The following is a 24415-nucleotide window of genomic DNA, read 5'->3' on the forward strand; positions in this document are numbered from 1 at the left end:
GAAGATTTTGTCTTTAGCAAGTGAACTTAAAGAAACAGACGAGTCTGCCATTGTTGTTCCATAACTGGTTGTTGCTGTTTGCATTCCTTTGTTGAGCCTACAGAAGCTTTTAGCAAGTGTATCTTGAACTTGTGTTTCATGGTCAAGATAGGATCAGAGGCCATGGATACTGACAACTGATTTGTTTTGCTTTCAAGTCTGTTCTCCATGACTATTATCTACTGCCTCCTCTTGATTTATAAGTAAAACTAGGAGAAGACACAAGAATTATTGTTTTGTGGGCTTCTGGGAATTAAATGAAAATATTGCAGTTAATTTTGGTGAAGGAAATCAATTTTGTATAGTTTATTTCAACCTAAATAAAATGTGAATTTTGTTTTTAAAAAGTCAATCTAATAGATTCTAACATGAAGTCTCTTCACTTAAGAAACTGAAACAAAAGATGAACAAATTGAAGACTAGCACTAAATTGGAAAGTAAAATCAATTCAAATATCACCCTACAAACAGGTGAAAACATCAAATCTTGTGCGGGGACACAGACTCGAGGGGTATACTCAACGAATGGAGTTTTTGGATAAGAATTGGGATCATCAGGCTAGGGATAAGTTAGAGACTAAATCTGTACTACATACCATTTTGTCACTTGAAATATCATTCTAGAAGTAATATAAGAACTGTGGTGGAGGGTCCTGGACACTTTGACAGTGGTGAAGGTGCAGTGACTTTGGACAACAGTGCCATACAGTTAAATGCTATTAAGGTATTGAAACTATTTAGGTTTAACAATACAGGTGAAACTAAACTATAAAATGAGATGAAATGTTATGCTCAGCAATAATTACAATTTAAATGAATAACTTGAACATCTCAAAGAAATGGAAACATAAATAATACAGCTGTGAACCATGAAAGATCAGCACTCGTGTCCTCACTCCTTAGCCTATAGATTGAAAGATAAGCATTTACGTACATCACATCCAGTGTCAGCACAAGCAAGGTTATAGCTGGAATCATTAAGCCTTAGGTAATCTCCCTTGACCATCCTCATTTGAGTTACCCAAGTCTGCAGGGTGCTTTAGTGAGAGAATACATTTCAGGAACAGTAAATACACCTGAATCCTATCACACTTGGTTTAGAAAGATGTTATGCCCTGTTCACTTTCCAAGTCCCCTCTCCCCCAGGTGCAAAGCAGCCAAGCAGTTTTACAGAAAGCAATGTTGCAAGTTAGCTGAAGCACGCAAAAATTTGATGCCCTAATATGGATTCTTTCATATCCTTTTCTCTCTGGCTTGTATCACTTAGCACAAGGAACGGAAAAACGAATTAGTCTCTTAAATAGCTCACCTTAACACTATCATCTTAAGCAGCATTCTGTCATTTTAGCATATGGCCTGTAGGTGGCAGCAACAGCATTCTATGGAATCTCCATACTGCCCTTTCAGGGAGCGCATTTCATAGGAGGGTCCGAGTGTTCCTTCCTTCCTTCCTTCCCTCCCTTCCTCCTTCCCTCCCTCCCTCCCTCCCTTCCTTCCTTCCTTCCTTCTTTCCTCCTTCCCTTTTCTTTCCTCCTTCCCTTCTTTTCTTTCTTAATTTCTTCTTTCTTTTCTTTCTTTCACTCTTCCTTCATTTTTTAAAATTTGTTTCTGTTTTTGTTTGAGGTCCACACATGGTGATGCTCAGGTGTTACTCCTGACTCTGCACTCGGGGATTACTCCTAGCAGTGCTTGGGTAACCATATGGGATTTAGGGAGTCCAGTGTAAGTCACATGGAAGGAAAGTGCTCTGCCCACTCTACTATCTTTCCAGCCCCATATATTTCTTTTCATAAGAATATTTTCTTGAAATATCTACTTATAAATTTATACAAATTTATACTTGAGTGGACTCTAAGTACTCTTGAATATAGTTATGAAAAAAGAAGCTACAAATCTCAGGATGGAAACACTGAAAAAATCTTCAGCAGAATGTGAATGATTGCCCCTCTGCTGTAGAACAATTGGTTTTCAGTTGGTTTTCCTCTCTGTGCCTTTCCAGGTTTTTCTACAAAAATCCTGGCATGCTGACCTCATTCCCTGCCTATCCTGACCAGAGGAGCCTCCTTCAGAGGTCTGGAGCATGGAAGTTGGTGTCCTATGTTACCCAGCATCCAAACACTGGCGATCTCACCAAACACTTCCTTTTCCAAAGTTGGAATGCAAATAATGAAAATGGCATTCGTTTCATAATAGCGTTGTTGAGGCAGATATGGGGAAGGGGGGCGCTACAGGATCTCTTTAGTACTCTTCCAATCCAGAAGCTGATTTTTCATGATGTTAATAAAGCTTATGCTTCAAGACCCCTCGCCTCACTTGAAGTAGTCCCTCTCCAAACATTCAATTTCTGAATACACAGTACTGTGATTTCCTTAGAAGACCCATCACTCCTCTGGTTACAGAATGTACCAGACACTGAGACCCAGTCTAGCCAAAGCTCTGGACAACTTTAATAGCCTTGTATGAGGGCTGCAGTTTTGTACAGTGGGCAGGGCATTTGCCTTGCACACAGCCAAGCTGGACTTGACCCCCAGCATCCCATATGGCTTCCTGAGCCCCACCAGGAGCAATCCCTGAACACAGTGCTAGGAGTAAGCCCTGAACTCAGAACTGACAGAGCCAGGTAAAAGCCCTGAGCACTACAGAGTGTAGCCCCTAAATAAAACAAAAAGAATCTAAAACAAAAACAAAATCCAAAATCATCTTCTCACAAGTTTCTTCAAAAGATGGACAAAGTGCATTAAGCATATTTGCTTTTTATTGGTTGTTCTCTATCTCTGTTTCTCTCTGTCTCTCTCTGTCTCTGTCTCTTTCTGTCTGTCTCTCTCACCTACATTCATCCACAAATAGGTTCTTCCCATCAAAGTAACAGACAAGTCCCTTTTGGCCAGAACATCTTCCAGTAAATCACAAAAAAGATTAACACAAAGAGGAAGAGGAGGGGCACCCGCTCTATGTTCTCTAGACCTTTAAGAAAACATGAGGTTAAAAAAAACCCCAAAAACTTGAGGTTGTTCCTTTGGCCACATACATGCAGATCCACAAGAAAGGTAAACTCGTAGACATAAGGGGAATGGGCATTGTCCCAAAAAAGAATTACTCCAGAAAAGTTTTTTTTTTTTGTAGGAGTACTGCTATTTATTCAGCCACTGATTAGCTGATTGAATTGTGCATGAACTCCACCTTACTTTTTTTTCCATTTTGTATAATTTTATTTATTGAATCACCGTGAGAGCAGTTACAAAGCTTTTGGGTCTAAGTCTCAGTCATACAATGAAACACCCGTACCTTCACCAGTGCCCATTCTCCACCCCCAACAACCCCAGTATACCCCCATACCACACCCTCCCCCTGCCTGTGGGGCAGATGATTTCCACATTACTCTCTATGATCACATTCACTATTTCGATACCAGACCCACCATTATTTGAAATTTTACCCCAACACTCAGATCTGCTGAAAAGGCAACAATAGATAATTTGTTCTATTGCTGGTTATGAATAATATATGATGTCATGTGGCTGCAGTAGGCCCATGTGGTTTTGAAATTCCGAAATTTTAACACTTAAATCTGGAGTGATTTCTGACAAAAGCCACTGGGTTTAGAGATCTGCTCCTGAGTCTCTGGGATCAGGACCGTTGAGCAGCTTGATGAGGAGCCAGAGAGGCCGTTCGTGGGCGATGACTTGGGGTCTCGTTAGGGTGGGGAGGACAGGCCCGGTTTCCCCCCCCCCCATCCCGTGAGGCCCAACAAGTTTTCTGCAGGCCCAAGCCTGACTGTCCAATGGCCTCTGGAGGATGACAGCCACAAAAGTTTTTAACTGAGAGCACCTACAATGTTACCTAGCATGCTACTGGAATTGTCATAAACCAACAAGTCAAGGGCCAAACATGACGGAAAGTTAAGGAAATAGTTCACATCCAAGAGAAAGTGACGTTACCAGTCTCTCAATTTTCACTGGAGAATACGATGTGTTTTGCAAATCAAGTCATTTGCAGCACTTACGTTACATTCTCTGTACTCTTCTTTGCTGACTTCCTTATAGTAGTGATATCGCTTGGAATATGAGAACTTAGTCCACAGCTCCCTCATTGTCGTTAATCGTATTTCTTGCCTTTGTCTGATTTTGCTTGAGCTCGAGCGGGCCCAGTAACGTCTCTACTGGAGACTTTGTTGTTACTGTGTTTGGCATATCGCATACGTCCCGGGGAGCTTGCCAGGCTCTGCCATGCGGGCGAGATACTCTCGGTAGCTTGCTGGGCTCTCCGAGAGGGGCAGAGGAATCGAACTTGTGTCGGCCATGTTGGCTGTGTGCAAGGCAAACAACCTACTCGCTGTGCTTTGTTTTGTCCTTTTTTCCATGATCCATTACATAGCCTTCTTGAGTCGAGAAGTCTATTTTGTGCTAAGATTGTAATAAACCAACAAGTCAGGGACAAGATTCTTGCCGAGAGAATGACTGTTCATCGTGAGCATATTAAGCACTCTAAGAGATGAGTCAGCTGTCTGAAACAGGGGCAGGAAAATGGTGCGAAAAACAAGGAAGCCAGAAAGAAAGAGACTCTGGCTCAGCTGACGTGCCAGCCTGCTCCACCCAGAGAAACAAAGAGCCAAGATTTCCCATCACTAAAGCTCCTCAAATACACAACCAATCTGGAAAGTGGTTTCCACCAATGCAGTTCTAAGGAGCAGGCTGAAGAGGATGTTTCGAGGCTCTATGCTCCCATGTCATTAGAAATGTTGCCTCTTTTAGGTTGCCCACATTTGGACAGATCAGCTCCTGAGAAGTGAAAATTATCTGTGAGATACTCACTTAGGGGCAGCTAGGATCAGGCTGAAGAAATCTGACACTTGTCTCTAAAGCATGAATTGGAAACTCTTTAAGACGGATGGGGGCCCAAGAGCTAGTCCAGGGCAAGATGCTTTCCTTGTGTGTGGAGGGTTCCTACTTGGATATGGTCCTCTGAGGATCTCCAGGAGTGACCCCTGAACACTGCAAACCAACCTAAAGAACGGGGGTTGGGATAAGGAAGAAAGCTTCACAGCCACAGAAAGGCAGGGCAAAGAATTCTAAAACTAGTGCCACCCCTTTTCAAAGGTAGCAACTGCCTTTGTATATGCTTCCTTCTGTCTCTTGTCTAGAGCAGCCCAACGTAGAACACATCCCAAGAGCTGCTGTGTGTGTGTGTGTGTGTGTGTCTGTTGCCCTGACGGGAGGCGAGCTGTGGGCCCGCTGCTTCGATCCCTGTGCCTGGACGCCCATGGGCTAGAGCACCTGGGCCGCTCGGAGGCGGCGCTGGACCGCGAGCCTCTAGCCTGGACGCGTTGTGCCCGCGGCAGGAGACCCTGGCGGGACCATGGGGGCATCTGGGCTTGCCTGAGGCCCTTAGGAGAGGAGGACACTGAGCATGGGCCGCGGGGGGAGGGGGCGACTCGCGCCCGGCAAGCACATGCAGCCGTGCGAGGGGTTTAAATCCACAGAGTTCTGCTGCTTCGCGACCCCGCCTTTCCCACCCTCACGCCCCGCCCCGCTGCGCCAAGCCACGCTGCCCTCTCAGGGTCGCTCAGTCCCCGCTGTCCTCGCCACCACCCGACGCAGCCGCTGCTCCCGACCCTATCTTCTCTGGTCTTGCTCCCAGCCCTCTCGGCTCCTCTGTACATCCACCTGGGCGACCAGGCTCTGCTCGGGGGAGGAGAGGAGGGAGGGGGATCTTGGGGTCCCCCCGGCGCTCTGCGCCCCATGGCACGGGTTCCCGCGGTGGTGGCCCAGTCAGTCGGCCAGCGACAGGGGCCGCACAGGACGGTAGGCGACCACCGGGTCCCCTCGCCTATGCTGCAGAATCCTGGGGGAGGCGGCGGGAGGGGGGGTCGAAGGTCCAGGGGTGCGGGGGCTGCAGGCAGGTCCTGTTGGGGATGGGGCGGGGCTGTCGAGGTGGGCGTGTGTGGCCTGTCACAGCAGGCAGCCAGCAGCTTGTGGCCAGGCCACTTCAGGCGCCGTCCACCAGCAGATCCTGTTGCCGGAACAAGTGCTCGGGTTTGTGGGCGGGCCCAGGGATGTGGCTCGTTGTGCCCTGCCCGGTCCTCACCTGCAAGACTTAGTCACTGTTGCTCCCCATCCTTTTCTTTTATTCTTTTTTAAAAAAAAATTATTAAAAACCCTTTTGAGCTGCATGTTGTAGCAATGCCCTCCTGGTTTCTGCGGAAACAAATTGAAATCAGTGAGGAGCGGTGGGCGGGGGGGAGGGGGCATTGTTTCTTCCCCGGGACCTTAGCCGACTGCCTTTTTCTTTAAGTCTGTCCCTGGGTTGCCACCTGGACCTTGCAATGGTGAGAGGTCAGTAGCAGGGGGGTGCGAGTGCAGGCGAGCACGAGTACGTGCTTGTCACTGTGTCATGTCACCATATCACTCTCCTCCCACCTGGGGATAGTGCGTCACATGATGCATCACCATTGTCTGCAGTTTCTGTAGTGCCCAAGGATCAGCAGGAGGCTCCGTAGAAACCCCTGGAAAAGAAGTCATAGCCGTGAACACCAGAGAGGAGCACAACCCAAAGCCGTCACCGGAAGTCCCCGCACTGAAGCTGGAAAGGCCCTGACCACCCCGAGGTACGTCTCAGAGTTGCCAGATGCTCCTTCCTCTCCAGGGGACATAAAAGTGGGTTGTGATCTAAGCTGCCCATCACTTTCAGGGAAGGAAAAGCAAGCAGCTGACCTGCTGTCCTTTTTCTTTAACTGAAAATTTTATACTATTTGAGCAGACATATCTAGCCGAATTGATGAAAACTAAGTGTGGGAGCCGGCAAACAGAACACAGGGAAAGAGGGAAAGAGGGCACTGGCCTTGCGCACAGCTATCCTGGTTTGATTTCCTGCATCTATAGGGCCCCCACAGCCCACCAAGAGATTCCCGAATGCAGAATGTGAAGGAAGCCCAGACTCTTACTACTGTTGGATGGGGTCCCAGAACAAAACAAGAACACGCTCAAGAAATGTGAGTTGGGTACTTAGTAGAAATAAGAACCTCTACCATCACAACTTTCTGGAATTTAATCAGAGTAAAAGCTTTTTTTTGATGGCAACAGAGATAGCACAGATCATTTGGTGGCTGCCTGGCACACACTTCAACCAAGTTTCAATCCCCATCAGACCAAAGGGTCCCCACATCTTCATGGGGGATCAATGAGCAGAGTCACAAGTAACCCATTAGCATTACCAGGAGTGGCCAACAACAAAAAATAAAGCAATAAATTTAGAGGCTGGAGCTATAGTAGCATAGCTAATAAGCCTCACACATGGCTGACCTGGGTCAGTCCCCAGCACCAACTGGGTATTTGAAGCAGCAACCACAGGCTATGACCCAGAAGCCAAAGGATAAAAAGAAGAACTTGTATATTAGTCAAAGCCCACCAGGCAACTTTGTCGGGTCAGGGTTTGGTTTGGGGGACAGCAGGGAAAGAACTTTTGGCAGTGCTAGGGGACTCTGCTTTCCCGGGATTGGACTGTGGCAGGCTGCTTCCATGGCCAGGGCCTGCACTCCTGGCCTATCTCTGACCCTAGAAATTCAAATTCTAGATAAATCCTGTGTACCTTGTGATAACAACACAGACTGACTATTGGGGAGGAGGTCTTTGTCTTATCTTAGAAGGGTACCCTGGGAAGGAAGGGCTTTCCTATGTTCATTGTGCTACCTCACCTGGGTGAAACTGCTACCAGGAATGCTTGCAGGGTGGGCAGGAGACTTAGGCTTCAAGATGGAGGGAGGAGAGACCACCATAGGGGACAGAAGGAGACAAGATTGAGCGGCAGGGTGAGACTGGAATGGGGAGTATAGTGAGGCTGAAACAGTTGTGCGTGCAGAATGGAATAAGTGGCAAATGGTCTCCAACCAGCCTGGCAAGCCTGTTCCCTCCTTCATGCGTCTACTCAACCACACTCATTTATTTTATAACATAAATATCTCACTCGCATATACATGTCTCTTCCCTGGCCTCAGAGCTCCACCTTCCAGCCAGATCATGACCGGTTTCTCCCCCAGAAAGTCCTAAACCCCACAGACACATCTTCATGAGCCTGCATCTAGCACTCACTCCTGTTGTGCAGTAATTTATCTTAAAACAGTGCAAAAAGTTTGCTGTATAGGAAAATTAACCCAATATCCAGGACGTTTACTATACACCAGAATGTGAGCTGTGTCTCAAAGTTGTAGCAGCTGGAGTGATTCTACTTTTTAAAGATGAATATGATACCTTGTGGCCAAGGTGGTGATATAGGAGAAAAGGTGCTTGCCTTGCACTTGGCTGACCCAGGTTCTATACCTCAGCACCCCAGATGGGCTCCTGACCTTGGCAGAAATGATCCCTGAGTTAATAGCCAAGAGTTAGACATGAACCCTTTAGGTTGTGGACCTCAAATACTGCAACAACAAAAGGTAACTAACAAAGAAAACAAAACCAAAAATAAATTCATCTGCAAAGACAAATTCTACAGAGAAACACTTAAAGGATTGAACACTGGGTGCTAAAATCACATTTTTGGGACTTATTTTATGCTATAGAAGTTTTACACTCCATGTTTTATCCCGAATACTTATTCTTTTTCTCTGCTCTCACATCCGGTGTGTGTATGTGTGTGTCTCTGTGTGTGTGTGTGTTTCCTTCTGCGTATGGTGTATGGGCTTAGTTTTTGGGCAACAGCCAACAGTGCTCAGGGATTATTACAAGCTCTGGGATAAGAGATAAGTCTTGGTGGGGTCCGGGGACCATACGAGGTACCAGACATACATAGAACCTGGGTTGGCTGCTTGCAAGGCAACTCCCAGAATTGCTGTACTCTGGCCCTTTCTAAATAAATTATTTCTAGCACACCAGGAATGAGCCCTAGGCAAAGCTCCTACTCATCCCCAAGCCCTCTCAAACATCAAATATCTTCCTTCAAATATCTTAATTTATAGTACATCTCAAAACAACAGCATGGCTAGCATGGAAAAGGGAAAAATGAAATGAGGGGGGTACTTTGCTCCTTGTATTTAAGAAGCACACATTCCTACATATTCTTTTTTTTTCTTTTTGGATCATAACTGGCAATGCTCAGGGTTTCCTCCTGGCTCTGCACTCAAAATTACTCCTGCAGTTGCTCAGGGGACTATATCGGATGCCAGGGATCAAACCTGGGTTGGCCACGTGCATGAAAAATGCCTTCCTTATTATAGTATCACTACAGACCCAGAAGGAGATATTCTTTACTGGGAAAAAGAAAAAAGGAAAGAAAGATAGAGCAAGAGACAGTAAAGTGGGTAGGAAGCTGCTTGCATACTGTTAACCCGGGTAAATTCCTGGCATCCCATAGGGTCCACTAAGTCGGCCCACAGAAATTCCTGAGCACAGTGCCAGGAGGAAGCTTTGAGCATTTTCAATGTAGTACAGAAATTTAAAAACATGATAATTAAAAAAAAAGCGAGTTTCATTTTGAAACCCCACCCACCTGCCAGATAGCCGCCCTCATCATGGCAACCAATGAAAGCACAGGAGATAACTAAGTCTCATGCTTTAGGGTTGGGGTCCTGCCAATCAGAGTTTTGAGGTTCTACCCTTGTGAGGACCAAGCCAAAGGCTCCAGGTCAGGGAGCAGCACATCCTGTGTTGGGAGGGCAGGAATTCCAAGCCACCTATCCTTGGTAGGACCCACAAACCCAGGGTCTTGCGTGCTTAAAAAAAATAAAAACACAACCTTTACCTGCAATTATCACCCCAACAGCCTGGGACACCTGATCAGGGAGAGAGGAGAGATGCGGGAGGCTTCGTAAGTTGATGTGAGAGAGCAGAAATTCCTGATGTACAAAACCACCAACACTGGAATCAGACAGACTGTAAAGTTGTAGGGTGCTCGCCTCGCTGACACCAGAGAATCCTCTGCATCCCGATGGCCCCCAGAGCACCCAGAAACAATGCCTGAGTCCGTAGCTAAGCACTCGGGCTATCACAGGGCATAACAGCCCCCATGCCCCACAACAAAAATAGCCCCCAAAGGAAACTAACATTAGCAAACCCCAGTCACATAAGGATCCACTGCTAGGGATGGCCCCGTCCCACCAGGGCAGCCAATGTGAAAGTAGGACAGGAACAGGGTTTCTTGCCATTGGGGGAGCGGCCGCTCTGCCCCTCAAAGTGAATCTGGAGACTTGAAGGCAGCGAGAGAGGGGCCAAGGTCCCAACAGGGGTCAATAGGGAGGGGAGGGTCGGCCAAGGTCCCATACCCCCATGGCCCGAAGCCCGCAGCACCCTGCACTAAGCCCCACGAAAACCCGATGCTGCCCCATTGCAGATCTGGGGGCAATCGGGACCACAGGAGCCTCTCAGGATTACACACTCACACCCTTGACACCTGGACCCCAGTATAGGCCCCACTACACGCCACAAAGCTCCGCCACACCTCAGGAACCATCTGGATATGAGGGAATACGTGAAAAACAAGCACAAAAGCGCCCCCCACGCAGCTCAGTGTGGAGATTGGTAGGTGCCAGGTGATCACGGGATTCTGTCCCCAGCCTCCCACAAAATTGGCTTCAAAGTCCCGCCGCTTCTCAGGGGCCCTACTCTGTCCTTTACCCACACCACATTTCCAGAAACAGAAGCACCAGGAAGAGCCCACTGTGATGTCACGCAGCATTAAAGGGCCAGAGCCCAGATGTGCAGAAAAGCACTATGCCCACCCAGACAAATAGGTGGCTCAAGGGGGATGGCCTCGCATAAAGGGGTGGAGAGGCAGCTGCTGGAGTGGCTTGTCATACATTGGGGGCTAGCGGGGAGTAAGGAGAAGTACCCTGGTCTTGTACTGAGCAGACAATGAACCAATGCTCTCACACACAGTCCGTCAGGAAAAAAGCAAAGGGGGTTCACTCCAAGTAAAACAGGCAGATAGGGAGCGGGTGGGGCACTGGACAGTGAGTTTCTCCAGGAAGTCATCAATCAAGATGGGGTGAAAGCAGTGACTCGAAGCCAGCACTGGAGATGCAGAGAGGAACTGGCCTAGCACCAGCCCAGACAGCTGGAGAGATACTGGTACAGGAGCAAAGGCTTGTAAGAACATCAGAGAGCACTTTCAGTCACCGCTCTAGCCCTGATAACGCATGAGTAGTGGACTCTCGCCTAGAAGAAAAACCCAGGGGGCAGTTTAAGAAAAATTAAAACACAGAGAGATAGTACAGTGCACTGGCACCTGCCATGAACTTGTGTCGACCTGAGTTCCATCCCTGGCATCCCAAATGGGACCCAGCACCACCAGGAGAGACCGTTAAGAATTACCAGTTGTGCCCACAAACAAAAATATATAAATAAATAAATGAAACGCAGCATGTGGAGACCAACCCTAGAATGGAGATATACATGAAGCTAACAGGCAGTAAACTAGACTGGCCATTGTGTGGCCTTGCTTGGCATTTTGGAGAGATCTCAATGATGTTGAGCATTCTGGTCAATATAAATTGTTGGAATTTTACTGCTTCCAAGCAAAAGTTTGATCTTTCTTTTTCTAGCCCTTACTACTGCTGAATTGAGGTCAGTGGATCCCAGGTATGTGACTGCCCTTTATTACTAGTAATCACAGTTAAGTCGAATTGCCTATTGAGATGGGTGCAGATGTTGGTGAATCTCTCATGTGCCCACCATTTATTTCAGGGTCCTCTGTACATTTCAAAGAACCAGCAAATATCTTTCTATGCCCAGTAAAGTCTGTATAACGTCTATATCCAACCTATTAAGGAAACTTGCCTAGGATGGTCTGCTAACTTGATACTTCCTGAAATGTTTTTAATGGTTTTACAAAACTAATGGAAATCTGAATATCGAGTGTGCAGACATGCTGGAGCAGGTAAGGTACTTCCTTGCACACAGCTGACATGACACCAACCCCAGGACCCCATAAGTTTCCCTGAGTCCCCCCAATCATGGACTACTGACCTTAGAGGCAGAATAAAGGCCTGAGCAGAGCTCAGTGAGTCTCCCAAGAACACAACAGGAGGGGCTAAAGAATGAATGCTTGCCAGTTTTTCTAATTTCAAAGGACTTGCTGAGGCATCATGGTTAAACTATCATTAGCCCAAGCAAACCAAACCAGGGCCTGTGAACCATGCCAGAGTTGGAGCAAAGAATCAAACAGTCTTGAAACTTGAAAGCCTGAAGTGCGAGAGGTTTTCGTACCTGTATATTTAGTTCTTATTTGATCATCTGCTTCCTGGCTTCTATCACCAAGACCCATTATTTACAGATTAACAGACACATCAAGTCCAATTTCTGGAACAGTGATATAGCTGCACCTGAATGATAACAAGGAAGTATTTTTCCCTTATGTGCTGACATCATGGGAATGGTATCCCGCACTATCAGGATAATTTCCCTCTTATCTCCACATTGGGAACCCCCACATCCTTATACAAACAAACCATGTAATACTGAATGGGTTTGCTATTAGGGCATCACTCATCCAGTATGAAATTAACGTTGTCTCCTAGGGCTTTCCTTGTTCCTTAAACCAATAAGGCTTCTCTCCAGTGTGAATTCTCAGATGCAAAGCAAAGCCTGAGTACAGATTGAAGGCCTTCCCTCATGCCTGACGCTGATGAGGTTTCTCTCCACTCTGAATTTTCATTCGCTTTACCGGATAAAACTGCATGGGTGGTCATGCGAGAGCGCCAGCTATCCTGAGGGAAACTTCGGAGGGAACCACCTACTGGATGGTTCGATTAGTCTTTCGCCCCAATACCCAGGTCGGACGACCGATTTGCACGTCAGGACCGCTCCGGACCTCCACCAGAGTTTCCTCTGGCTTAGCCCTGCCCAGGCATAGTTCACCATCTGGGCTGGAGCGATAGCACAGCGGGTAGGGCGTTCGCCTTACAAGCGGCCAACATGGCTGACCCGAGTTCGATTCCTCCGCCCCTCTCGGAGAGCCCGGCAAGCTACCAAGAGGCGGCTGTTCAGGCACGTCCACTCTTAGACATGGGGCTTATGGCCGTGTCAGGGAAAGTTCTGAGTCAGGTATACAGGTGGGCAATACTAAGGCCCCGTTGCCACCTTGCTCTAAGTAGTGAGAACGGGCCGATCAGGACCATACAGGGGCTCAGGGCAAAGAGCCTCAGATGAAACCACGTTATATGTATAGCTCGGGCGGATGGGACCAGAGATCACTCTAAGGCAGTTTGATCAGGTAAAATAGGAGGATGCTATTCTAGAAGGTTCCTGGGAGCGCGAGTCTTGCATACGAACACCCCAGAGTCAGTCCCAGCACCACTGTTCCAGTGAGAATTGCAGAGAGGAGAACTTGTGCACAGACTCAGAAGGACCCAAAAAGTGATGCTGGGTGAGGCCAAAAATACTAAACACACAAGCCCTGGACGTCACAGCCCATGATCACTACGGAGGAGAACAGGTCACTCAACGTCCAGTGAGTGATTCAAAGCTGTGCAAGGGGATGTGTGCCACAGGAGTCTGAACTTAAGGTTCAGGGCTGCCCTAAATCCCTCTCAAAACAGGTAGGTGTCTCAATGTGGAAGACCTCTGCTGGCCCCAGAGATCCTTGGCTCTGGCTCCCTGGGAGTGGCACATGCCCAGAACTGTGCACACAGCAGCGAGAGAACATGAGACTGTGTGACTGAGCAGGCGAGTCTCTCCAGAACGGGAAGGATGAAAAAGGGGAAATGCTTGTCCTAGGTTGTGAGTCACTGTAGCTACGGGGCGATTATGGGGCCAGCACATCCCAGAGGCCCCTAAAGCTGGGGAGGGTTCATCTGGAACACTGACCCAAGAGGAAGTCATGAGCACTTCCACTGTTGGACAAAAACAAATATGAAAAGAAACACAGGAGCAAGATGGAATAAAGGACAGTGGGCCCAGGGACAGTGAGTAGGGCAGGCGATCCCCACCATACCATCTGGTCAAACAAGCCATGCCAGGTGCAATATCGTATACAGAACCAGAAGTAGCCCTTGAGAATCACTGGGTGTGCCCCTCCCATCACCTCACTTCACAAAACAAAACAAACCGGAACAAATCAGACTCTTATTCTGGCACATCAAAGGGTTCCCAAGACTTGGCAGGAGGGATCCTTGAGCACTGAGCGGCGAGTACTCCTTCAGCATCTCTGGGTATGGCCCCCAAATCCAAATTCAACAAAAAAACACAGGGTCAAAAATGTTGTCAAACAGCAGAGCATTGGGCACTCCAAACAGTAGTGACAACCCAGGGCTCCTTCCAGAACCAAATCAGAGATGGATGGCCCTGAAGTCTGTGTCCTCCTGTCACTGCTTTCTGTCATCTTGTCACTCCTCCTACCTGGGGATGGTCTGCCAGATGGGTCACTGCCATTGTCCCAAGCTTCTAATTCCCTAGGATAGCAGGAAGTTGTGTCCAACGACCTGGAGGACAAATCAGAGCTGTGAGCATCAGAGAGGAGAACAGCCCAGGGCCGTAACAGGCCGGAAGTCCCTGTCCTGGTGCCAAAAATGTCCTCACTGGCCTCACCTTTTGATACATGGTCACAGACCCACACAGGGCAGACACTGTCATATGCTCCTTACACTTCAGGAGAGGGTTTGCACCCGGGGTACTCATGGCGAAGGTAAGGCAAGTAGGTGACTTGGGTCCATTCTCTGAAAATACTCTAATATCTAAACAGGAATCTAGTGCTACAGATTAAAATTAGGTCTGAGCAGCGACAGCATATCAGGGAGAGCATGTATTGTGCAAGTGGCTGACTCTGCTTTGATCCCCCGCATCTCATACGGTCTCCCTGAGTCCACCAGGAGTGATTCTTGAGCTCACATTCAGAACTAAGCCCATAGAACTGCTGACTGGTCCCAAAACACACAAATGTAAGAGAAAGTTGTGTTCTAATGAGAAAAAAGACATCCAATTTCACAACTTTATTGACTTTACCCAGAGTAAAAGCATTTTTATGATGGTCAAAAGATAGCACAGAGCACGGAGTGCTTGCCTGGCATGCAGCTGACCCAGGGTCTTTGCCCACGACACACAAGTTCCCAAGCCATGCACGAGGGAATCAGTGAACACAGAGTCAGGAGTAATTGCTGAGCAACGACTGACATAGCTTCCAACCAAAAATAGATGAATTTATAGACTAGAGCTACAGTCTGCTAGGGTGTTGGCCTAGAGCTGACCGGGGTTCAATCCCTGGTACCCCACTGGGTATCATATGCATAAAATAAAAAACGAAAATGAAAAAAATGTATTTTCTCAAAGCCCCCTCCAGCCAGTTTTGTAGGACAGATTTGGGTTTTAGGGCCACAAGTGGCAGAACTTTGGGATTATTCATGAGGGTGTTTGGGGGACCCTGCATTGTGCCAGAGGTTGCCCCATGTCAGGCTGCTTACAAGGCGAGGACATGCACTCCTGGCCTACCTCTGACCCCAGCAATTCAAATTCTATATAAATCCTGTCAGCCTTGTGAAATGGACACAGATGGGCATGATGGGGGTGGGTGGGGTAGTACACAGAGGTGAGGTCCAGCCAGAAAAGGACATGGCAGGGTGATGGTGCCTGGTGGATCCCAGTATGATGCCAGTAAGCAGCACAGTCTGCAGTTCCAAAGAATTTTTAAAGATTTGCAGGGGACAGAAAGAGAAACCAGTGGGCATGACACTTCTCATGCATGTGGCTGACTTAATGTCACAACCTGAACTCCCAAGGAGTGATCTTGGAGCACTGCTGGGTCTGGCAGAAATCCCAAATCCCCTACCCTTCCTACACACAAATAAAAGCAAAGAGGCAGTTATGTGCCAACAGCAAAGGTTTGGAAATCAGCAGTATATTCTCGAGAGTCAGTTCTTTACTTTGTCTTTGCTTGGGGGCCACACCAGGCAGGACTCAGAGCTTACAGGCAAGGCTTTAACAGACTATATGATTTTACTCCCTTGGTATGTGATTTTGTGTAAGGAAAAGGAGAAGAAATATTACACTTGGCCCAAGAGAAATCTTAATGGTGAAAAGTCTGTAATTTTTCTCAGAGCCTCCAACTACTTCCCTACAGACAGTGTTTTGCTGTGGAAGGGAAGAACTTACACCTGTTATGGTGGCAGAAATCAGCACAATCAGTCTGGCCCCAGGTTCCTGGAATTGAAACAGTCTCGGCTTCCCAGAAATGGAACAATATGCAACTAGCCAACCTGAACCCACCTGGGAAAGTTCCTGTGCCCTGCCAGTGGGCTCAATCAATCATTATGCCCCTAGTCAAAATGTCCCAGAAATTGTCTTTTATTAACCCTAAAAGAATGAGCTTATGTAACCGTGAATGATTATGGAAAACAATTTTTTAACTACTGCCTCACCACTGTTAGCCTAGACACTTGCCAAAACAACTTTGTTTGGTAACTAGCTAAGTTTTTTCTGAAACTATACAAAATGTACTGCTTAGGTAATCCAACCCGTACTACCTGATGTCAGTGTCCCTATCAAGAGGCCACTCCGTGAGTGAGATAGTTGGCCCCAGTATACTGGATTACAACTCCTACTGCTTTCGCATTATCAAGTTAGTGTCTCTTTCTGTCTTGCTGCTTGGAAACCCATAGTTTCGTGCTTAATAGTTAAAATGTTCCAGAATGTTGACATCCAAGAACTTACAAAGAACATATCAACTGAGGGCAGGAGACAGCACACCAGGCTGGGGTGGATGTCAGCCAGCTGAAAGCCCGGGGGGGCCTTTCCTGGTACCCACTGTCCACCAGTACTGTGAGCAGAGAGCAGGCTGCAGCCCTCCAGCACTGGCAGATGTGGCCCCAAATCCCACCTCATCTGCTCCCCTCGTAGTGAGATAGACCCGGGAAGAGGAGCCCAAATGGCGGATCATCTGGTTAAGGTGGGGTACATGGAATCTTAAGGACATCTGGACAGAGGCCCAGAGGCCCTGACCATCCTCAAGTTTGTAGCAAAAAGAAAAACAAGAAAAGAATAGGCAGGGAGCTGGAGTGATAGCACAGGAGGTAGCGAGTTTGCCTTGCACGTGGCCAACCCGGGTTCAATTCCCAGTATCCCATATGGTCACCGAGCACCAACAGGACTAATTTGTGAGTACAGAGCCAGGAGTAACCCCTGTGCATCGCTGGGTCTAATCCAAAAAAAAAAAAGCAAAAAAAAAAAAAAAAAGGAACAGACAGGAGAGATATTCACAAAGCCCAAAAAGATGGTCAAAGAACGGTCACTGTCATGACAAATTTTGGAGTGACACTTTTTTTTGGGGGGGCTTTGTGCCACACCTGGCTGTGTTCATTGGACCCTATGAAATGATGGGGATTGAAATCAGGCAAACTACATGCAAGGCAAGCGCCCTACTAGGTGTACCCACACCTGGTCTGGGAGAGATGGTCAATGGGTAGGGCTCTGCTAAGAAACTTGGTAGATACAAAAAATATCTTTTTCTGTAGAAAAATTAAATAGGGTAAGCAGAGACAGTACATAGGATGCTTTTCTTTCTAGCTGCTAAACCACATTCAGTTCTCCAAAGCAGATAGGGTCCGCAAGCAGTGCCAGGAACAATGTTGAGCTCAAATGCTAATCTTAGCACAGAGCACTGAGTGCTGTGAGTCAAAATTTACAATTCAAAAAGACAATAATAAATCAAAATTTTTCTGTGTAAAGGGTCTGGAGATATAGTACAGTGGGAGAAGTGCTTGTCTTGCAAGCAGAAAAACCAGATTTGACTACTGGCATCCCATATGGTTCCCTGAGCACCATCAGGTGTAACCAAGTATAGCAAGGTGTATCCTTGCTAAAAAATAGCAATTTTTTTTTAGCAAGGATACACTAAAAAATAAATAAATAAATAAAACAACTAAAATGGAATTAACTGAAATAAACTGATCAAGTCGAGGGAGCCAATGGTTCAGTGTAAGGAATGAAAGGTGGCCAGCAACAAGCTGTCCTGGAGATAATCCCCAAAAAATCCCCTGCCTCCACCTCCAAGAAGCAAAATGGGAAAATCCTGCACTGTGTGCACTGTGATTGAAAACAGGAGTCGGGGGTCGGGCGTTGGCATCTTGTACTATGTCTATAAATAGGAACCAGGTCTTTGAGAAGCTAAGCTGGAACTTTCTAGCTAAAATGTTCTTATGCCCATTGAAGTCACTGACATTAATAGCCCAGTGTTTTCATCATTAAAAGAATGATTTACAGTGCGTATTCACTAATTCTCATTTAACACACGTTCGAGAATTCAAATTTGAGCCCACTATTTCCTTAATTCCTTCTTGCTAAGAAATAACAATAATTTTAAAAGAAATTACTTTCTTGTTTGTTCCGTTATTTTGTTTCAGAAACTCTCCCAGCAGACCTTTCCTCTCCAAGCTCATTTTATTCCCTAACTCCATGCTTTTCTGACCACTTGGGGTTTCCTTTTCAGGTTCTGGGGTGATCACATCTGGCCATGCTCCGGGTACCCTATGTGGTCATGGGGTTCGAACCCAGGTTGGCTACATGCAAGGCCACTGTCCTCCTTACACAAAAAAAGCTTTCTTCAGAAAAATCTCCTCTGATCAATAGCACAGCGGGTAGGACATTTGACTTGTATGCAGCCGACCCAGGTTTGATTCCTCCGCCATTCTCAGAGAACCCTGCAAGCAACTAAGAGTATCTCACCTGCACAGCAAAGCCAGACAAGCTACCCGTGATATATCTGATATGCCAAACACAGTAACAAGTGTCACAAAGGAGATGTTACTGGGCCCGCTCGAGCAAATCGATGAACAATGGGAGTACAGTGACAGTGACTGTTTCCTAAAAATCAATTATTAAGTAAGATACAGCTTTCGTCAGGAGCACTCTGTGTGTCCCGGGTGAGGGGCCGCCATTCCTGTACACTATCATCGAGTGACCCCACCACTCAAAATGTAGAGACCTCAGCAGTTTAGGGCACTCAGAGCGACCACAGGGTGGCTGGCAAAACAAAACCACCTTGGGGACGCTCGCTGTCTCCCTGGGCACCCCAATACCTGCTCCTTCCCCGCGCCTCATACTCAGCAACAATGGTGGTTGATTGTAACTGTTGCCCAGAGAGTGAAGCCACCTTGGGTGGAGGGCAGGGATGGAAAGACCTGCATTCTGTGAAGCCACCTGCATTTCTGGTCCTAGCCTTAAAGAGCCAGCCTCCAAGTATTCCTGACCACATATATTTTGGTCACTGAAGAGTATGAGTACACTTTACGATGGGCATGGTTCAAAAGGAAACACAACAAAACTGAAACAAACATGGCATCATACAGAGTCCGGCCCTCCAACAAGGAGGCACAATGCAGGATCCTTCCTGAAACAACTCAGAGACATTTGGCACAAGAAGGCTGAGCGCTCCTTGATAAGTGAGAAGGTCACTGCATCACCTTATCTTGTCACTCTCCTCCTACCTAGGGATGGTGTTTCTATTCGCATGTCACTATCTTCTTCTGCCTCTGTTTTTCATGAGGATCAGAGACCTGGAGGAGAAGTCAGAGTGGTGAGCACTGGAGAGTAGCACAACCCCCAGGCCTGAGAAGCCACAGTCTCGGGCAATGGCTCACAGACCCTCCTTGGGGATTACACCAGATGCTTCTGTCTCCCCAAGAGAAGCAAAATGGGTTGGTATCTGTGCTGTCTTTCATGACACAGGCTCTGGGCTTGGCTACAAGGGAGAAAACTCAGCCCTACCTTGACCTGGGGCCTCCTCCCTGGGTCCCACAGAAGGTTCTCACAGCCACAGCCAGGGGCTGAATCAGAGGCCAGATCCCGTGCATTAGCGCCCCCTGTGCTGGCAAAAGGGCTTCCCCCGACAAACATAGCCGAGAATGGGGCAGCCCCTTTCCTCTAAAAAAAAAAACACACTTTCTACACACACACATGCACTTACCAACAAACTCACACACCCTTTACCCCCAGTATTCACCTCTATAAACAGGGGTCAAGGACAGGGATTTGCAATGTGATGTGAAGAAGCAAAAGTTCCTGTTCTGACAGACAGTAAAGCTAGTAGGATGCGTTGTTTGCTGATACCAGTCAACCCTCTGCATCCCCATGCATCCCTATGGCCCCCAGAGTACTCCAGGAAAAATATCTGAGCCCTGAGCCAGGAGCCAGAGTAAGCTCTCATTGTATCTTCGTGCAAGCAGAGCCCCCCATTCCCCACACCAAGTATAGCCCCCAAAGGAAACTAAAACACCAATCACCAATGGATCTACTGCTCGGGAAGGCCTCGTCCCATCAGGGAAGCCAATGAGAAAGACGGACAGGAACAGCGTCTCTTGGAATTGGGCGAGCTGCGGCTCTGCCCCTCAAAGTGTATCTGGAGACTTTACAGCAGCAAGCCTAGGGCCAAGGTTCCAACATAGGTCAGCTGGGGGTCAGCACAGTCAAGACCCGCCCTCGGAAGTTCCCTCTTCCCAAAGGCCCTCAGCCCCGCGTTCAGCCCCACACCCAAGGGCCGCTGCCCTATCGCAGAGCTAGAGGCATAGTGGCCGCAGAAGCCTCCCAGTATCAGTCATTCACACCCTCCTCCCCTGCACCCTGGAACAGTCCCAATGTACCCCCTGAAATATCTGCCCCACATCAGTAACTGTCTGGATATGAGGGAACAAGTGAAAAACAAGCATGAAAGCGCCCCCCTGCGCCCAAGCTTGTGGAGACCCACAGCTCAGTATTGAGATGGGAATCGCCAGGCACTCACAGGAGATCAGCCCCGTTCTACCACAAAATTGGCCTTCCGAATCCCGCTTCCTCACAGGGGCCCTAACTGTCCTTTATCCATGTGAACAATGACGCTGACCCAATTTTCAGGAATAGAAGCACCAGGAAGGCCCCATTGTGATGTCACTTCCATCCCCACAAGCAGCCATAAAGAGCCCGGATCCAGAAGTGCAGAGAACCACTATGCCCACCCAGGTGAATCTCTGGCGCAACAGGGATGGGCTCGCATAGAGGGGTGGAAAGGCAGCTGTCGGAGTGGCCGGTCACAAAGTGGAGGGCTAGAAGGCAGTATGGAGAAGTCCCCTGGTTTTGTACTGGGCAAAAAATGAGCCAATGCTCTCACACAGTCCATCATAATAAATGAACAGCGGGTTCATTCAAAGTCAAACAGGCAGATAGGGAGCAGGTGCGGCACGGGACAGTGAGTTTCTCAGGGAAGTCATCAAACAAGATCGGGTGAAAGCAGTGACTCCCAAGCCAGCCCTGGAGATGCAGAGAGAAACTGGCCTAGCAGCAAGCCCAGAGAGTTGAAGAGACACTGCAACAGCAGCAAAGGCAGGTAAGAACATCAGAGAGCACTTTCAAGTCAATGTTCTATGCTTGACAACAGGTGAGCAGTGAACACTCATCTACAAGGAAAACCAAGGAGGCCGTTTCAGAAATGCAATTTCAACCCAGAGCATGAACCAGGAGGGAGAGTGCAGAAGCTTGACACTTGCATTGAAACTGGTCATCTGGAGTCCATCCCTGTACGCCAAATCATGGCCCAAGGAGCAACAGGAGTAACTGACAGGTATGTCCCTCCCCCCAGAAGTATAGTTCAATAAACAAATCCCATGATATCCAACATTCCTAAGAACAGAGGCATATATTTAGCCAAAGGTAACCAAAGCATACTGGTAAATTTGTAGCCCTACTAGGCCTTTCAGACAATCTATAGCACTGTCCTCCCGTTGTTCATCTCCTGAATGGGCCCAGTAATGTCTCCATTGTGAGGCTTGTTACTGTGTTTAGCGGATCGATTATAGGATGTGTAGCTTGCCAGGTTTTGCCGTGTGGGCAAGATACTCTCAGTAGCTCACCGGGCTCTCTGACAATCGAAATCATTATTATCAGCCAGGTGAAAACATCATGGTTGGGATTTAACTCCTTCCAAAGGCAAGTTTTGTTTTGTCCTAACACTACTGAAGTGAGGTGGGTGGGATCCTGGAATGTGACCCCCTTTATTAGTTAGTCATCAAAGCTGAATGCATGTTGAGATGGGGAAGCAGGGGGCTCTCCCATGTTCCTACCACCTGGAAAACATTTGAGTCAAGGGGCCCCTTCCACAATTTCAAAGTCCATTTCAATGGTCTCCAATCCTCACTATAAAGATCTTTGTCAGGATATTTTCACAAGATAAAACTTTTTGTGAATATTAATCTTTAGTGCAATGTAAAATTTTAAAAAATATGAATACAAGGAGTGTACAAATGATACCGAAGACAAAGTACTTGCTTGCACATGGCTGACCTGGATTCTGAGCCCCATAAGGATATATGTGACCCCCAGTCTGGATCCCTGAGCTAAGAACCAACAGTAAAGCCTGAGTCCAGGGGGTGTGGCACCCCAAAACCTAGCACAGAAAGACTGGAAGAATAAAGGATTTCCTGGTCTTCCACTTTGCAGTTTTCACTGCAGCTTTGTGATTCATCTCTGTCATAATTCTCTAAAACCAGGGCCTCTGGGCCAAGTTGGAGTGAGAGTAAACAATGACACAGTGATGAGCTGTGACCATTCCACAGAGGGCCTATTTTTGTACCTGTTTTTATTTAGTCACCTTCCTCATGGCCTCCATCACAAAGACCCACTATGTACAAGTTAAACATTCATGTGATGGAAACATTCCAGGGCACTGGCATGGCTGTGGTGCGGCGGATACTCAGCAAGAAACTTTCCTTACAGAAGTGACATCATAGGTAGCTCATCATATGATACGAGGATGATTTCCTTCTTGGCTGCAGTTTTGTACCACCTATGACCGCCCCTGTCCAAAGGAATCTGGCTAAACTGATAGGGCCTGTTCTGACCTTATAGATGGTTTATAGGGGATCAACTCATCCAGTATAAATTTTACAAAGTTTACTAAAGTTTGAAGGTCCATGAAGCCCTGTTCACATTCATTACATAAAATTTTCTCTCCACTATTCATTCTCATATGCCTAGTAAGGCCTGCGGATCCAATAAAGACGGTCCCACATTATTTAGTTATATAGGGCTTCTTTCCTGTATGAATTCTGCAATGAATACAAAGACTTGAGAAATCGTAAGTACGGGATGCTTTGCAACTGGAACTTAGGAAGCAAAAATTCTTGATGTAGAAACAAAACCAAAAAGGTTGGGATCAGAGACAGTGAAGCAGGCAGGGAACTTGCCTTGCATGCAGCCAACCCAGATCAATCCTCACATCCCATATGGTCACTGAGTACCACCATCAGGAATTCCTGAGTTCAGAGCCAAAACTAAACCCTAAGCATCTCCAGATGTGGTACACAGGGCAAACCAAAACAATATTACTGAAAAAGTTTCATTTAAAACCCCACCCTCCGGCAGGGAACAAACCACCATGTGGCCCCACCACATCACGGCAATCAATCAAAGGAGAGACGATAACTGGATCTGCTAGTGCAGGGGTCTGAGGCCCTGCCCCTTGAAGTGAATCTGAAGGTTTTACACATGTGATGCCAGCGCCAAAGGCTCCGGATCAGGGCAGAGCGAAGTCCCGTGCAGGGAGGGTCGGGAAAGCCAGGCCGTGCTCTCTGCAAGTCCCGCAGGCCCCGCACTCAGGCCACCCCTCAGCCCCACGACCACCCGCCACTGACAGATCGTGGAGCAAGAGCCGATGGTGGGCAAAGGGGAGCCTCACGATCACCCACTCACACTCGAACCCTGCATCCCCTAAAGCCTCTGGGTTCCCCTAAAGCATTCACCTTGCCTCAAGAGCCACCTGGTATCAGAAACAAGAGAAAAACAAGCATGAAAGGGCCCCCAAACTGGAACAGCCCACACCGCTCACAGTGTGGAGGCACCGGGAGCTCATGGACCACCACTCCCATCCTGACAGAAAAATCGGCCTTCGTAGTCCCCCTTCCACGCAGGGCCTCCATTTCCTTCCCTGCCCACGACAACAATGGTGGCCTAACGCAGGCAACCACAACTGGAATAGAAAGGACATCTGAAGGTTGCTGGCCTGTGACGTCATTCCACTTCTGCCAGGATCCGGAGCCTTAACGTGTCATGAACCAGAGGCAGAGACCCTTTTTGCCCACCCAGGTGAATAGGGCTGAAGGGGGGATAGACTGGATAAAAGTGTCGAGAGGCAGATGATGGGGTCACACAGTGGGGAGCTGGAAATAAGGAGAAGAACCTTGATCTTCTACTGGTCAGTCACACAATGACCCAATGCTTTCACAAGCAGTTCAACAAGGAAAAACACAGCTGGGTTCATTCAAGGTAAAACAGGAAGGTTGGTACAAGTCACCAGATGTTGAGCTTTTTGAGGAACGAATCAAGATGGGGTGAAACCAGTGACTGCCAAGCCAACCCAGGAGATGCAGAGGAACTGGTCATGCAGCAGCCCAGAGAGCTGGACAGACACTGGAACAGGAGTAGAGGCTGGTAAGAACATCG

Source organism: Sorex fumeus, unplaced genomic scaffold (assembly GCF_029834395.1).
Source record: "Sorex fumeus unplaced genomic scaffold, SorFum_2.1 ptg000103l, whole genome shotgun sequence".
NCBI classification, from domain to species: domain Eukaryota; kingdom Metazoa; phylum Chordata; class Mammalia; order Eulipotyphla; family Soricidae; genus Sorex; species Sorex fumeus.